Raw genomic sequence first — 18026 nt, 5'->3', positions numbered from 1 at the left:
CCCCAGTACTATGGTCCTGAGGTAGTAGATCTATTGGATCTCTCTCCCATAGTGTCGGGAAGTCTGTGAGGGATTACTCTGTGTCTGTCTTCTATTGTTTCTGTAAGGACTGCAGGTTTTGTATCACTGGTGATTAGGCTCGGCTGAGTCTGTCCTTGGTCTAGAGTATACCTCTATTCACTGATCCCTGTCTGATCATCTCAGGTGCTTATGTGTTTATCTGTATAGCCTAGTGTTAGGTGTTAATGGCAGTGTGGTATTGTGGACACATTGGTTGGTTTTAGTATCTGTTGTCTATCTCTTTTGTGCACAGTTTGGTGTCCTCTCATTTCCCAATGTTATCATGGTGGTCATATATCCTTCCTGTATATCCCTCCTCCTTCTCATGTCAGCATGTAAGCCCCAACTAGCCCTAAATTAATCCCTCCCATTCCCTACCCATCCCAGTAACCTACTCGCTGAGTTCCCTTTCCCAAGAAAACCCTTCTCTGTCTTTTTACAGTAATGGGCTCACACAGTACTTGTCCTTCTGCAATTGACTTATTTCACTCAGCATAATGTTCTCCAGGTTCATCCACATTGTGAGATGATTCACGTATCCCTCATTGTTCTTTAATGTGCCATAGTATTCCATTGTGTGGATATACCATAATTTGGTTGTCCACTCATCTGTTGATGGGCATTTAGGTTGTTTCCATCTCTTTGCTATGGTGAATTGTGCTACATTGAACATAGGAGTACATATGTCTGTTCATGTGCTAGCTCTCACTTCTTTAGGATATATTCCTAGTAATGGGATTACTGGGTCAAATGGTACTTCTATTTTCAGTTTTTTAAGGTAACGCCATATCCTTTGCCACAATGGTTGTACCATTTTATAATTCCATCAGCAGTGCACAAGAGTTCCAATCTCTCTGCAACCTCACCAGCATTTGTTATTTTCTGACCTGTTGAATTTTGCTATTATTGCTGGGATGAGATGATATCTCATTGTTATTTTTATTTGCATCTCTCTAATGACTAATGAGCATGAGCAATTTCTCATGTGTTGGTTGGCTGCTTGTATATCTTCTTTGGTGAAGTGTCTGTTCAAGTCTTCTGTCCATTTGTGAATTGGGTTATTTGTCTTTTTGGCGTTGAGGTGTTGAAGTTTTCTGTAGATTTTGGAGATAAATCCTTTGTCAGATATGTCATACGCAAATATTTTCTCCCAATCTGCAGGTTCTCTTTTTACCCTTTTGATGAAATAATTTGATGTGCATAAGAAATTAATTTTTAAAAGGTCCCAGTCGTCTAGCTTCTATCTCCTGCACATTCTGTGTTTTGCGTGATAGTCTATTTATGCCGTAAATTAGGGCCCCCAGGTTTGCCCCTATTTTATCTTTGATGAATTTTATAGTTTGGGGTTTTACATTTAAGTCTTTGATACAGCTTGAGTTTGTTTTTGTGTATGGGGTGAGGTAGGGGTCTTGTTTCATTTTTCTACAGGTAGATATCCAGTTTTGCCAGCACCATTTGTTAAAAGAGGCTAACTCTTCCCCATTTAATGGGCTTTGGGCCTTTGTCAAAGATCAGTTGTCCATAGATGGATGGGTCTATGTCTGAACTTTCGATTCTGTTCCTTTGGTTTATCTGTCTATCATTGTACCAATACTATGCTGTTTTGGCTACTGTGGCTGTATAGTAGTTCTTAAGATCTGGAGTATGAGACCTCCCACTTTGTTTTTCTTCTTGAGAAGTGCTCTGCTTATTCTAGGTCTCTTTCCTTTCCATATGAAATTAGTAATTAGTTTTTCCATGTCCTTAAAAAATTTTGTTGAAATCTGGATCAGGATTGCATTAAATGTATAGATTGCTTTAGGTAGTATTGACATTTTCACAATGTTTAGTCTACCTATCCATCAACAAGGCAGATTCTTCCATTTATGTAGTACCTTTGTTGTCTCTTGTAGCAGTGTTTTACAGTTTTCTCTGTATAGATCTTTTGTGTCTCTGGTGAGGTTTATTCCTAGATTTTTTATCTTTTTCATATCTATAGTGAATGGTATGGTTTCCCTTATTTTTTTATTAGAGGAGTTCTTGCTGGTGTAGAGAAATCCAACTGATTTTTGTATGTTGATCTTGTATCCTGCCATTTCGCTGAACCTCTCTATTAGTTCCAGTAGTCTTTTTATTGAGTCCCTTGGGTTTTCTATGTATAGAATCATCTCATCTGCAAATAGAGATAGTTTTAATTCCTTTTTGCCAATATGTATGTCTTTTATTTCTCTTTCTTGCCTTATTGCTCTTCCAATACAATGTTAAATAGAAGTGGTGAGAAAGGGCATCCCTGTCTGGTTCCCATTCGTAAGGGGAATGCCTTGAGTATTTCTCCATTAATAATGATGTTGGCTGTTGGCTTGGCATATATACCCTTTATTATGTTGAGGAATTTCCCTTTTATCCCTATTTTGCTGAGAGTTTTAAACAGGAATTGATGTTGGATTTAATCAAATGACTTTCTGCATCAATTGATATAATCATATGGTCCTTTTCCTTTTTTTTTTTGTTTATGTGGTGGATTATATTGATTGATTTTCTGTTGTTGAACCACCCTTGCAAACCTGATATGAATCCCACTTGGTCCAGGTGTATTAATTTTTTGATATGTTGTTGGATTCTGTTGGCCTGGATTTTGTTAAAGATTTTTGCATCTAGGTTCATGAGTGATATTGGTCTGTAGTTTTCCTTTCTAGTGTTGTCTTTCCCTGGTTTTGGTATTAGTGTTATGCTTCCTTCATAAAATGAGTTGAGGAGTACTCTATCTTTTTCTATGTTCTGGAATAGATTGAGTAGCATAGGTGTCAACTCTTCTCTGAATATTTGATAGAATTCTCCAGTGAAGCCATCAGATCCATGGCTTTTCTTTGTGGAAAGTTATTTTATGACCTGTTCAATTTCTTCCCTTGTTATGGGTCTGCTCAAATTTTCTATTTCTGAATGGGATAGTATGCCGTCCCATTGCCTTCTTGCTTGCATGGTTTCTGCTGAGTAATCAGAGCTCACCCTAACTGTTTGATTATTATAAGTAATATAATATATATTTCCCAGGCAGCTCTCAAAATGTTTTCTTTGTCTTTGGTTTTGGAAAGTTTGATTATAATATGCCTTTGTGTTTTTCTTTTGGGATCTATCTTGTGTGGGGTTCTATGAGCTACTTGGACAAGTATCTTTTCTTCCTTCATGGTATGGGGAAAGTTTTCTGTTAGCAGGTCTTCCACAATTTTCTCAGTGGTCTTTTTCACCTCTTCTTGCTCTGGAATTCCAATGAGTCTTATATTGTTTCATCTCATGTCATCGCAAGTAATTCTTAGGCACTCTTCATTTTTCTTAAATCTTTGTTCTGATATTTCTTCATACAGGCTAGTGTCCAGGGATTTGTCTTCTAGTTGGGATATGTGTTCTTCAGCCAGTTCTAATATACTCTTTTGAACTTCTACTATGTTGTGTAGTTCTGTCATTTTGGTACTCATGGTTTGCATATCAGTAGACATCTTCTGCATTTCTAACTGCTGTTTTTGTATTAGTTCTGATTGTGCATTAATCTTAATATTCTGTTCCTCAATGATTTTCCTGAGTTCCTCTAGGGAACTGTCTGTGTTCTTCTTGTTTCTGTTTGGGGTTTCCTTAGGCTCTTGTATAGTTCTATAAACATATCTTCTAAATTACTTCTCAGATAATTCTATTGCCCCCTCTTCCTCCATGTATAATGAGACCTTTGTTTGTGGTTTTGCTTCTAATGCCTTGTCCTTTTTTTTGTTTGTTTGTTTGTTTTATTTGAGGTTGCCTGCTGTTTCCTAGACATTTTGAGGTTGTCTTTTGCTGCTGGTTACATATTGAGTTGTTTTGTCTTGGTTTTATGATTTAATATTTTGAAAAGGTGAAGCTGGTGTATTGTATTTCATTATTGATTCAGATATACTGCTTCACTCTGCAGTTTTCTTTGTGATTGTAGAATCACTGTGTGGAATGTGGATATGTGTTTCTGTTTGTTGTAAAGAGGGTTTAGAGTTCAAACCAGGAGGTTTTATGGTAATTGGCTGAATATGGTTTCTTCTATTGAATGAGTGAAGTTATTGGTAGAGAAGGTGGGAGCAGAAGAAGGAAAGCTTGGTGTTGCTAGGGTTGGTTTCTAGGGCTTTGAGTAGGCTGCTACTGATGATGTGGTACTGTTATTTACAAGTCCATGGCTCAATTTCAGGAAAGCTTCCTGTTGTTAGAGTATCACCACTTTCTGCCTGGCTCAGACACACTCAAAGATCCTGCTTCCAAGGCCCCTTTGCACCAAAAAGCCGATCCAAGGCAAATTCCTGGGTCCACACCTGGCTGTGGATTTCTCTCTCTCCACTGCATCTGCCCACAGTGCTGGCCCAATCCTCCCAGACCACAACCGACTCAGGAGTTTGTCTGTGATACAGCCCATCTACGGCGCCAAAGATGCATGTGATTTCAGCTGCATTGGAGTCAGGAGAGTGCCTGCTAGTAATCTGTGGTCCTGATATCAGTGACAAAGACAAGCACAGACCTTTCAATGCCTCCCAAGCTGACCCAAGCTCACTCAGTGACCTGTTGAGGGGGCAGCAAGCTCATCCTCCTGGAGCACCAGTGAGCTCTCCACTTGAGTTTCAGTGGTGCTGTGCACACCTGTTTGCACCTAGCCAACCCAATTTACCAATAAACTCAGGTGCTGAAGGTAGATCCTTGAGGTGTTTGTTGATATGTTGGTGTGGTCACTGGTATGCTGATAGTGTGTCTTCTTCCTTGGCCCACAGAGCTCTCAGGTGGCTTTCCTCGTCTGCCAGTCAGCGACTGCCCCAGGGAAGTTTCCAATGGTCTCTTTTGGCTGCCTGTCAGCCCTCCACCAGGTAGATCTTCCTTAAATCCTTTCCCTGTGCCTTTCCTCCCATTCTTCTCTTCTGTGTTTGGTGTACTCCGATTCAGTGAGCTTTTCAGAGCACCAAAATCCATAATTCAAATTGCTGTACCTAGTTTTTCAAGGACTAAGATACTAGAGGGAAAAAGCATGGTGATTACTGATGAGACTCTGTTTTGAATCCTCACCTCATAATTTTTCATGAACTTCTCTTCCTTTCAATAAATAAATCAATATAATTACTTTCTTATGAATGTCTATTATTTATTATACATCATAGCTACAAATTAGGAACCACTTAACAGTGATTAAGTTTCAACTGCTAATCAAAAGATCTGCAGCTCAAACCTACCAACTGCTCCATGGTAGAAAGAGGTTGTACTCTGCTTGCATAAATATTACATAAATATTTATGGGGCACTGGGTAAAGTACACAGAAATGTACACAGAAATGTTTTGCCTCAATAGTGTCAAATAATTGGCCCTTGAATGAGTCCTGCTCCAACAAGGCCTGAAAGGATCATACTGTTTGTAAGTAACTTAGCTGAATTAAGAATACAAATTTTAAGAATATGTATGGGAATATGAAAAATACCCACCATCCAGACAAAATTCAAAATGTCTGGCACCCAATCAAAAATTTCAAAGAATACAAAGAAGGTAGAAAAAATACTCATAAAGAGCAGAAACCCATTACCATCAAGTTGATTGGAAACTCTATGGAACAGTTCTATTTGGTCCAATAGGGTGACTATATGGTCCTATGGGGTTGACTTGATGGCAATAGATTTTTATTATTTATTTATTTTGTAGTTTTAATTCCTTTAAGTAACCCATTGTTGAAACTTGGTGATATATAATCTCCCCCTCCCATTATAAGTATTGTTGTAAGAACTATTTTGGAGCATATATACTGGGCTTCTTTTTGGGTTTGTTGTAATGAGATAATTTCCTAATAGTGGAAAAAGTTATACACTTTTTTTTTTTTTAATAGACAACTGAGACATTTGCTTTCAGCCAAGACAAGTAATGTTGTTGTTGTTGTTGTTTGCTGTCGAGTCGGCCCTGACTCATAGCGACCCCTCTTTGGGTTTCCAAGGCAGTATCACTATGGAAGTAGGATTGCCCAACCTTCCTTCTGAGGAGTGGCTGGTGGGTTTAGGAATTGAATTTACCCTCCAGCCAGAGAACCAAAAGTATTGGATAAATAGCTGTTTGCAGACACTGGACATGAGGGAAAAGGACAGTGATCCCTGAGAGAGGGAAAACAATGTGAGCTCTATATTTGCCCAAACTTGCTGCCTGAGAGAGTATCCATATCATGGCACAGGGAGAGGAAACCTGTTTGGATCCTGACAGACTATTGTTGAGGAGATGGGGCTGAGTGTCTGGGAGACGAAGAAGGCTTGAGTTCATAAGACAAAGTACAGAAGAAATAACTTCACAGAGAAAACTCCAGAAATATGCAGAGGGTCCTGCTTGAATATTAAGTGATGATTAGAACATGCATGTAAAGAAACCACTCGAGGACAGGGAAAGAACCACTCAAATGGATTAGAAGAAATAGTGTCTGGTGCTCACCAAAGGTCAGAAATAGTGCCTATTCCTATCAGTCAGCCTGGAAAACCTCCAGATTTATGGGGCACTGGGTAAAGTACACAGAAATGTTTGCCTCAGTAGTGTCAAATAATTGGCCCTTGAATGAGTCCTGCTCCAACAAAGCCTGAGAGGATCATACTGTTTATAAATAACTTAGGTGCATTAAGAAAACAAATTTTAAGAATATGTATGGGAATATGAAAAATGCCCACCATCCAGACAAAATTCAAATGTCTGGCATCCAATCAAAAATTTCAAAGAATACAAAGAAGGTAGAAAAAATACCCATAAACAGCAGAAACCCATTACCATCAAGTTGATTCTGACTCATAGTGACCCTATAGGGCAGAGTAGATCTCCCCATATGGTTTCATATCTGGGGCTACTATAACAGAAATACCACAAATGTGTGCCTTCAACAAACAGAAATTTATTCTCTCACAGTTTAGGAGACTAGAAGCCTGATTCAGCATGCTGGCTCTTGGAGAAGATTTTCTCTCTCTGTCAACTCTGGGAGAAGGTTCTTGTCTCCTTTCAACATCTGTGGGCCCAGTATTGGTGGAGATCTCAGTGTATTTTGGCATCATTCTTCTCCTGGGTCTAGGAAATTTTCAGTGCAGGGACCCTGGGTCCAAAGGATGCACTCTACTCTTGGCTCTTCTTTCTTGGTGGTAATGAAATCTTTCTCTCTCTGCTCAATTCTCTCTCCTTTTATCTCTTGTAAAATAAAAGGTGGTGCAAACCACACCCCAGGGAAGTTTGCTTTACATTGTATCAGGGCTGTGACCTGAAGAAGGGTGTTGCATACCCCTCTAATCCCCTTACAACTGATTGGTTGATCACATCAGATCACATCATGAGGGATGATTACATCATTACATAACTGCCAAACCACTGAGAATCATGGCCCAACCAATGTGACATATTTTTGAGGGACACAATTCAATCCGTGACACCAAGTCTGTAATTATTTGTGGAAGCAGACTGCCATATCTTTCTCCCATGGAATGGCTGGTGAGTCCAAACCACTCACCTTTCAGTTAGCAGCTGAGTGCTTCAAATATTGAGCCATCAGGGATCCTGAGCTTGATGATAATTTTGAACTGATACATGCAAGAAGCTTAACCCCAAGAACAAAAATCATAAAGAAAACTGCAACAAAATGCAAAACTACTCAAAACCAATGATAAAGAGAAAAATATTAAAAGTAACTAGAAAAAAAAAGATATATTTTGTATGTTGTTGTTGTTGTTGTTATGTGCTGTCAAGTCAGCCTTGACTCATAGTGACCCCTCCTTGGGTTTCTGAGGCAGTATCACTATGGAAGTAGGATTGCCAAACCTTCCGTCCAAGGAGTGGCTGGTGGGAACAAAAATAATAACAGTAGTTTTTCATTAGAAACAATGAAAGTAAGAAGATAATGAAGGGGTGTTTTTAAAGTATCAAAATAAAAACCAAAAATTAAAACTATATATCTAGTATTCTATGTTTAGCAACAAAATCTTCTGAAAATGAAGGCAAAATAAATACTTTCTGAAACATGAAAAAGGTGAATAATTTACTACAGGTAGACTCACACTATGTTGTAGTTGTTACGTCCCCTCAAGTCTGCTCCAATTGAAAGCAACCGTATCTATGACAAAACAAAACAATGCTTGGTCCTGCTCCATCCTCACAGTCTTTGTCATGCTTGAGCGAATCATTACAGCCCCTGTGTCAATCCATCTTGTTGATGTTCTTACTCTTTCCCTCTTACCTTCTACATTACCAACTGTGATACCTTCCTCCAGGGACTGGTCCCTGGAGACAACATGACCGAAGTACTTGAGGCTAAGCCTGGCCATTCTCACTTCTAAGGAGCATTCTTGCTGTACTTCTTCTAAGACAGATTTTTTTTTTTTTTTTAAATCTTTTGGTAGTGCATAGTATTTTCAATATTTTTTTTCCAAAACCACAGCACAAATGCATTAATTCTACTTCAATTTTCCTTATTCATTTTCCAGTTTCCACTTGCATACGGGGTCATTGAAAAGACCATAGATTGGGTCAATACACCTTAGCCTTCAAAGTGACATCTTTGTTCTTTAACACTTTAAAGAGGTCTTTTATAGCAGATTTTCCCAATGCAATAAATCATCTGATTTATTTAGTGTTGCTTCCATGAGCATTGATTGTGGATCCAAGTAAAATGAAATCCCTCACAATTTAAATCTTTTCTCCATATATCATGATGTTGTTTATTGGTCCAGTTGTGAGGATTTTTGTTTTATTTATGTTGCGGTGTAATCCACACTGCAGAAAGTAGTCTTTAATCTTCATCAAAAGTGCTTCAAGTCATCTTCACTTTCAGCAAGCAAGGTTGTGTTGGTTATCTCAGATTGTTAATGAGTGTTTGTGGTAATTAGGTTTGTGTGTCAACTTGGCTGGGTCTGCTTGAGTGGTGGGGCAGCTGGTGGTAGTTATTCCCCATGATGAAACTAGCAATCAACTCCATGGTGGGATCTACTGTGAGCAGCTGAGTAGCTGCTTTGGGTATCTGGTTGGCTTCCCATATATAAGAAGCAGCTCTGGGAATGGTCTCTAGCTTATGGCACGCTTGGACCCTGCATGTAGCCGTGCCATTGTTCAGCAGCCTGCCATGCTCTGCTGACCTTGTACTTACAGTGGACTTCAATTAATGGCCTGCTGCATAGTTTGGTAACATCAGGACTGTGCCTTTTTACTTGTCAACCTTGGGTTTGTCAGCCTCAGCAGCTAGCAACTGTCTGAGTGAAGAAAAGCCTCTAGCTCCAGTGGACCAGGAGCAGAAGGCAGAGCTGGGTCCCAAGGTTGAGGGGCTTTCACACAGCCCCTAGAGCCTAGGACTTTGAACTTGGACATAAAGTCTCCAAACTGTGAGAGAATAAACTCTCACAAATGGGATGTTAAGGCCATCCCATTTGTGGTATATTCCTGTCATAATGGCACTAGGTAACTAGAGCAGTCTTCTTCCAATCCTGATGCTGTATTCTTCTTCATATAGTCCAGCTTCTCACATTATATGCTCATTATAAAAATTGAAGAATAATAATAAAAAAACTCACTGCCATTGAGTCAATTCTGACTGATAGTGACACCCTTTGGGCTTCTGAGGTAGAAATCTTTATGGAAGTAGATTGCCCAGTCTTCCTTTTGCAGAGTGACTGGTGGGTTTGAACCACCAAACTTCTGGTTCTCAGTCGAATGCCTTAGACACTATACCACCAGACCTCCTTTACAGATTGGATAGGCATGGTAAAAGGATATAACCCTGACACAGACCTTTCCTGATTTTAAACCATGCACTATCCACTTGTTCTGTTCTAACAACAACCTCTTGGTCTGTGTACAAGTTCCTCATGAGCACAATCAAGTGTTCTGCATTCCTATTCTTCTCAATGTGATCCATAATTTGTTATGATCCCCACAGTTGAATGGTTTAAGAAGGTAGTCTGGAATAAAGCTCACAGTGCCTCCACTCACAAGATGTACAGAAATGTGAGAAATGTGAAGAATCGTCTCCCAATAGTAAGTACATGGGTAAATACATACATTTTTCTTTTCTTATTATTTAAATAATGAAAAGTTTAAACAAACATAACAATAATTTAGTGAGAGATTTAAAGCATGCATAAACATAAAATATAACAATAATCCACAAAGATCAAAAGAAGAGAAATGAATACAGATGGTATGGTAGTTATATTGCATGTGGGATATTTTAATGTTACTTGAAGGGCACCTGGAATAAAGTAATAATTCATACTAAATGTTCAAGTAAGCATTAAAATAAAATAAGAAATTAAAAAAATTGTAGCTAGTTAGCCAAGAAATAAGATAAAACGAAATAATAATAAATGTTTAATTAATTCAAAATAAAGAAAAAAAAGAGGAAAGGGAAAAGAAGGAACAGATGAGAAAAATGGAAAACGCATAGTAAGATGATAGAGTCAAGCCAATTTAATCACATTAAATATAAATAGCTTAAAAACACCAATTAGAGTCAAAGTTCTTTCAGCTTGAGAAATGCCAAATGTGTGCTTCCCTTTTAGTTTTCTAATTGCATGTCTTTGTGCATTTCATTATAATAATTTACCTTGTCTTCTTGAGCTGCCATTTGGAATATTCTGTTTTATTTTAACATTTGTTACTTTGACTTTAGCTACTCTCTGTTCAAGAGCAAGCTTCAAAGTCTCTTCTGATATCCATTTTGGTCTTTTCTTCCTTTTCTGTCTTTTCAATGACCTTTTGCTTTCTTCACATGTGATGTTTTGTATGCCATCCCACAACTCGTCTTGTCTTTGGTCATTGGTATTCAATGCATCAAATCTCTTCTTCAGATGGTCTTTAAATTCAAGTGGAATATACGCAAGGTTATATTTTGGCTCTCCTGGACTTGTTTTAATTGTCTCAAGCTTCAACTTAAACTTGCATATGAACAAATGATGGTCTGTTCCACAGTGTGTTCCTGGCCTTTTTTCACTGATGATACTGAATTTCTCAATCTCCTCTTTCGACAGATGTGGTCGATTCTTTTTTTTTTTTTTTCCTTTAATTGTGACGAAAGCATACATAACAAGACATTCACCAACATAACAACTTCCCCATTTATAGCTCGGGGACACTGATGATATTTTTCATGTTGTGCCACCATTATGGCTATCCTTTTCCAAAATATTCCACTACCATTATCATAAACTCAATGCCCCCCCCCCAAATAAAGCTTCCCCTCTCTCCTCTCCCTCTTACCCCTAGTAATCACTAATAATCTTATATATAAATCTATATATGTTGTTGTTATGTGCAATCGAGTCGGACCCGACTCATAGTGACCTCTCCTTGGGTTTCCGAGGCGGTATCACTATGGAAGTAGATTGCCCCATCTTCCTTCTGAGGAGTGGCTGGTGGGATTGAACGACCAGCCTTCTGGTTAGCAGACAAGTGCCTTTAGGCACTATGCTACCAGAGCTCCTATATATACATATATATGTGTGTGTGTGTGTGTTTGAATACACACACACACTTTTTCAACCTATCTAGGAATTTAGCCTCCCCTCCCCTTCCATCCTTGGTAACCAATGAAGAAAATTTCCTTCTATGTGTAAACCTTTCCTTGACTTCTTATAATAGTGGACTAATACAATGTTTGTCCTTCTGTGATTAAGTTATATCACTCAGCATAATATCGTTCACATTCATCCACGTTGTGTGGTGTTTTGCAGATTCTACATTCTTTAGGGTTGCACAGTATTCCATTGTGTGTATGTACCACAGTTTTTTTTTTTTTTTTTTAATCCATTCCTCAGTTTATGAGCGCCTAGGTTGTTTTCATCTCTTTGTTATCGTGCATAGTGCTGCAGTGAATACAGGTGTGCACGTTTATGTTCGTGTCCTGTCTCTCACTTCTTTAGGATATATACCTACTAATAGAATTGCTGAAGCAAATGGTCTTTCTATTTCCAACTTTTTAAGGAGTTGCCATACCAATTTCCACCATGGTTGTATCATTTTACAGTCCCACCAGCAGTGTGAGAATTCCAATCTCTCCACATCCTTGCCAGCATTTGTTATTTTCTATCTTGTTTAACTTTGTTATTAATACTGGAGTGAGATGGTATCTCATTATTGTTTTGATTTGCAGCTCTTTAATGTCTAATAATTATGAACATTTCCTCATATGTTTGTTGGCTGCCTGAATATCTTCTTTGGTGAAGTGTCTGTTCATATTTTATCCCTAGTTTTTAATCGGATTGTTTGTCTTTTTGATGTTGAGGTTTTGGAGTTTTCAATAAATTTTAGAGATAAGTCCTTTGTCCAATATGTCATTGCGAAATATTTTTTTCCATTCTATAGGTTCTCTTTTTACTCTTTTGGAGAAGTCTTCTGATGCACATAAGAATTTAATTTTTAGAAGGTCCCAATAATCTAGTTTATCTTCTGCAGTTGGTGCCTCTTGAGTTATGCTTCATAGTCTATTTATGCCATAAATTAGGACCCCTAAGCTTGTTCCTATTTTTTCTTTGATGTACTTTATAGTTTTAGTTTCACATTTAAGTCTTTGATCCATTTGGAATTTTTTTTTTTTGATATTGGTGTGAGGTATGGATCTTGTTTCCTTTTTCTGCAAATGGATATCCAGTTTTGCCAGCACTAATTGTAAGAGAGATTATCTCTTTCCCATTGAATGGATTTTGGCCCTTTGTCAAAGATCAGCTGATCATAGGTTGATGGCTCAAATAAGAACTATTCTGTCTGTTCAAGTTTTATACCTCAGTCTGTGTTAGTTTTGGTAAATGGTGTCTCTCTAGAAATCTGTCCATTTTTTCTGTTGTTATTGTTGTTGTTATGTGCCGTTAAGTTGGACCCAACTCATAGCGACCCTTCCTTGGGTTTCCGAGGCAGTATCACTACAGAAGTAGATTGTCCCATCTTTCTTCTGAGGAGTGGCTGGTGGGTTTGAAACACCAGTCTTCTGGTTAGCAGTCAAGTGCCTTAGGCACTATGCTACAAATTTGTTGGACTGCAGTAATTCATAGTATCCTGATATTATTTTTTTTATTTCTGTGGGTTTTGTTTTGATGTCACTGCTTTCGTTTCTTATTTGTGTGTTATGTTCATCTTTTCCTTTATTAAGTTTGTCACTGGTTTGTTGATTTTATTAATCTTTTCAAAGAACCAACTTCTAGTCTTGCTGATTTTTTCTGCCTTTCTATTTACTGTTTGATTTATTTCTGCTTGAATCATTACTATTTCTTTTCTTCCAATGATTGTAGGCTTTTTTTCCTGCTCTTTTTCTAGTTGTTGAAGATGTTGGGTTATGGTGCTGATTTTGGCTCTTCTTTTTTGATATGTGCACCTATTGCTATACATTGCTCTCTGATCGCTGCTTTGGCTATATCCCCAAGATTTTGGTATGTTGTATCATTCTTATTCGATTCAGGAAAATATTTAATTTCATTTTTTATTTCTTCTATTAGAAGAAATAAAGAAGGGTGTTATTCAGTTTCCATGTGTTGCTCTTTTTCCATTGGTCTTCCTAATGTTGATTTCTACTAACGTTAGGAGCAGTTGGAATGGCTAAGGGAGACAAACTTGTCTGTCAGTTTGTTGTACTGTGGTGGCTTGTGTGTTACTGTGAGGCTGAAGGCTTTGCTAGTAGGGATGCCCATGGTGACCAGTTTCAATGATGCTTGCAGACTGAGACAGATTTAGGAGAAGGAACAGGCTATCTACTTCTTAAAGAATTGGCCAGTGAAAACCTTATGAACAGTGGTGAGACACTGTCTGATATATTACTGGAAAATTTTATGAGTAACCTGGAAACATCACCCAATACGGTGCTGGAAGATGAGCCCCTCAGGTCAGAAGACACTCAAAATATGACTGGGAAAGAGCTCCCTCATCAGAGTAAAACCCACCTTAATGATATGGATAAAGTACAGATTTTGGGGCTTCAATTTGCTGAAGTGGTACGACTCAATATGAGAAGATACAGCTGCAAACATCCATTGATAATTGGAGCATGGAAACTATGAAGTATGACTCCAGGAAAATTGGAAGTTGTCAAAAATGAAATGGAACACATAAACATTGATATCCTAGGCATTAGTGAGCTGAAATGGACCAGTTTTGGCCATTTTGAATCAGACAACCATATGATCTACTATGCCAGTGATGTCAAATAGAAGAGGAATTGCGTGACATTCATAATCCTAAAGAATGTTTTAAGATCTATCCTGAAGTACAATGCTGTCAGTGATAGAATAATATCCATATGCCTACATGCAATCAAGATGTGCTGATTATCACTGGTGACTGGAATGCAAAAGTTGGAAACAAAAAAGAATCACTGGTACTTGGAAGATTTGGCCTTGGAGATAGAAATAACCTTGGAGATTGCATGACAGAATTTTGCAAGACTAATACCTTACTCATTGCAAATACCTTTTTTCAACAACACAAATGGCAGCTATACAAATAGACTTCACCAGATGGAGTACACAGGAATCAGATTGACTACATCTGTGGCAAGAGGTGATGGAGAAGCTCAATATTTTCAGCCAAAACAAGGCCAGAAGCGGATTGTGGAACAGACCATCAACTGCTCATTTGAAAATTGAAGTTGAAGTTGAAGACAGTAAAAACAAATCCACATGAGCCAAAATATGACCTTGAATATCTATCCTGAATTTAGAGACCATTTAAAGAATAAATTTGATGCATTGATCACCAATGACTGAAAACCAGAGGGATTGTGGAATGACATCAAGAATATCATCCATGAAGAAAGCGAAAGGTCATTAAAAAGACAAGAAAAGGAGAAAACACCAAAATGGATGTCAGAAGAGACTCTGAATCTTGCCCTTGAATGGAGAGTAGCTAAAGCAAATGGAAGAAACGACAAGATAAAAGAGCCGAACAGAAGACTTCAAAGAGCAGCTTGAGAAGACAAAGTCAATTACTACAATGAAATGTTCAAAGATATGGAGTTGGAAAGCTAAAAGGGAAGAGGATACTTGGCATTTCTCAAACTGAAGGAACTGAAGAGGAAATTCAAGACTCGAATTGCAATAATGAAAGATTCTACGAGCAATATATTGAGTGATGCAGGAAACAGCCAAAGAACATGGAAGGAATGAATACACAGAGTCACTGTACCAAAAATAATTGGTTGATGTTCATTCATTTCAGGAGGTGGCATATGATCAAGAAACAATGGTATTAAAGGAAGAAGTCAAAGCTACACTGAGGGAAGTGCCAAAAAACAAGGCTCCAGTAATTGACGGTATACCCAATTGAGATGTTTCAACAAAAGGATGCCTCACTAGAGGCACTCACTTGGCTATGCCAAGATATTTAGAAAATAACTACCTGGCCAGCTGACAGGAAAAGATCCATATTTGTACCCATTCGAAATAAAGGTGGAAATTATCAAACAATATCATTAATATTACATGCAAGTAAAATCTTACTGAAGATAATTCAAAAACAGGTTACAACAGTATATTGACAGAGAACTTCCGGAAATAGAAGCTGGATTCAGAAGGGGACATGGAACAAGGGATATATATTATTGCTGATGTCAGATGGATCTTGGCTCAAAGCAAAGAATACCAGAAAGATGTTTACTTGTGTTTTGTTGACTATACAAAGACAATCAATTGTGTGGATCATAAAAAATTATGTATAACATTGAGAAAAATGGTAATTCCAGAACACTTAATTGTGCTCATGAGGAACTTGTAGATAGACCAGGAGGCTGTTGTTCTAACAGAACAAGGAGACAATGAATGGTTTAAAATCAAGAAGGGAGCACGTCAGGGTTGTATCCTTTCATCATACTTATTCAATTTGTATGCTGAGCAAATAATCAAAGAAGCTGAACTATATGAAGAAGAATGTGGCATCAGGATTGGAGAAAACTCATTGACCTATGTTATGTAGATGACGCAACTTTGCTCACTGAAAGTGAGGATGACTTGAAACACTTACTGATGAAGATTGAAGAATAGAGTCTGCAGTATGGATTACACCTCAATATAAAGAAAACAAAAAATCCTGACAAGCAGACCAATAAGCAGCATCAGGATAAATGGAGAAAAAATTGAAGTTGTCAAATACTTCATAATACTTGGTTCTACAATCAACACCAATGGCAGCAGCAGTCAAGATATCAGACATTGTATAGCATTGGGCAAATCTGCTGCAAAGGACCTCTTTCAAGTGCTGAAGAGCAAGTATGTTTCTTGAAGCTTGACACAAGCCATGGTATTTTCAATTGCCTCATATGCATGTGAAAGCTGGACCATGAAAAAGGAGGACTGAAGAAGAGTTGATACTTTTGAGTTGTGGTGTTGGTAAATAATGTTCAAAGTACCATGGACTGCTAAAAGAACTAATAAATCTGTCCTGGAAGAAGTGCAGATGGAATGCTCCTTGGAAGCGAGAATGGCCAGACTTTGTTTCACCTACTTTGGTCATTTTGACAGAAGGGACCATTACTTGGAGAAGAATATCATGCTTGGCAAAGTAGAGGGACAAAGAAAAAGGGGAAAGCCCTCAACAAGGTGGATTGACACAGTAGCTGCAACGATGGGCTCTGGTATAGCAAAGATTGTGGGGCTGGCACAGGACCAGGCAGTGTTTCATTCTGTTGTATGTGAGGTCACTTTAAAAGTCAGAGATGACTTGATGGCACTTAACAACAACAGTGTTGATTTCTAATTTTATAGCACTGTGATCTGAGAGGATGTTTTGCATTATTTCAATGTTTTTAAATTTATTGAGGCTTGCTTTGTGGCCTAACATATGGTCAACCCTAGAGAATATTCCATATTTGCTGGAAAAGGATGTATATTGTGCTGTTGTTGAGTGAAGTGCTCTGTAATGTCTATAAGGTCAAGTTGGTGGACTATATTGTTTAATTCTTCTGCAACTTTGTTGAGTTTCTTTCCAGTTGTTCTATCTCTTACTGAAAGTGGTGTATTAAAGTCTCCTACTAAGACCGTAGGTTGTTGTTGTTGTTGTTGTTATGTGCCGTCGAGTCGGCCCCGACTCATAGCGACCCCTCCTTGGGTTTCTGAGGCAGTATCACTACGGAAGTAGGAAGGCCCAACCTTCCTTCCGAGGAGTGGCTGGTGGGTTTGAACCGCCAGCCTTCTGGTTAGCAGTCAAGTGCCTTAGCCACTATGCTACCAGAGCCTCCCAGACTGTAGGTAGAGTAATTAAAAAGACAAATAGACTGTAGGTAGAGTCATCTATTTGTCTTTTTAATTCTGTTAATTTCTGCTTTGTGTATTTTGGGGCTATTTCATTGGGTGTGTAGATATTTATTATGGTTATGTCCTGTTGTTCAACTGATCCTTTAATTATTATATAACATCTTTTCTTGTCTCATGATGGTTTTTGTATTAAAGTCTATTTTATAAGAAATTAATATTGCCACTCCTGCTTTGATTTGATTACCTGGTATATCTTTTTCCAACCTTTGATTTTCAGTCGATTTTTGTCTTTGTGTCAAAGGTGAGTCTCTTGTCGACAGTATAGGTATGGGTCATGTTTTCTTATCCACTCTGCAACCCTCTGTCTTTTGAGTGGTGCATTTAATCCATTTACATTCAGTGTAATTATCAACAATTATCAATTTATTGATGTCATTTTGTTATGTGTTATTTTTTTTGTGGTGTTGCTGATTTCTTTGTTCCATATAAATTTCTGTGTTGAGCTCATTTTGTTTATGAGTTGTGTTACCATCTCCTTCCTTGCTATTGTTTTAGTATTTGTTAAGTATTTGTTCTTGATCTCTTTTTTATTTGATGGGAAGGTTTATTATTTTTCTTTGAGTTTACCCTGTGATTTATTATTTTCTTTTGAAGTTTAAGATAGTCTGTTCTATCTCACAATTGTTTTGATTCCATCACCATTTGGACATTCTGTAACCACATTATTTATTCCCCCTTTTGTTGTAGTTCTCATTTACCAATTGATGTCTCTGGTT

This window comes from Orycteropus afer, unplaced genomic scaffold (genome assembly GCF_000298275.1).
Source record: "Orycteropus afer afer isolate SDZICR_OR568_19922 unplaced genomic scaffold, OryAfe1.0 scaffold00229, whole genome shotgun sequence".
Taxonomy (NCBI): domain Eukaryota; kingdom Metazoa; phylum Chordata; class Mammalia; order Tubulidentata; family Orycteropodidae; genus Orycteropus; species Orycteropus afer.
Note: the sequence above shows the minus strand (reverse complement) of the source record.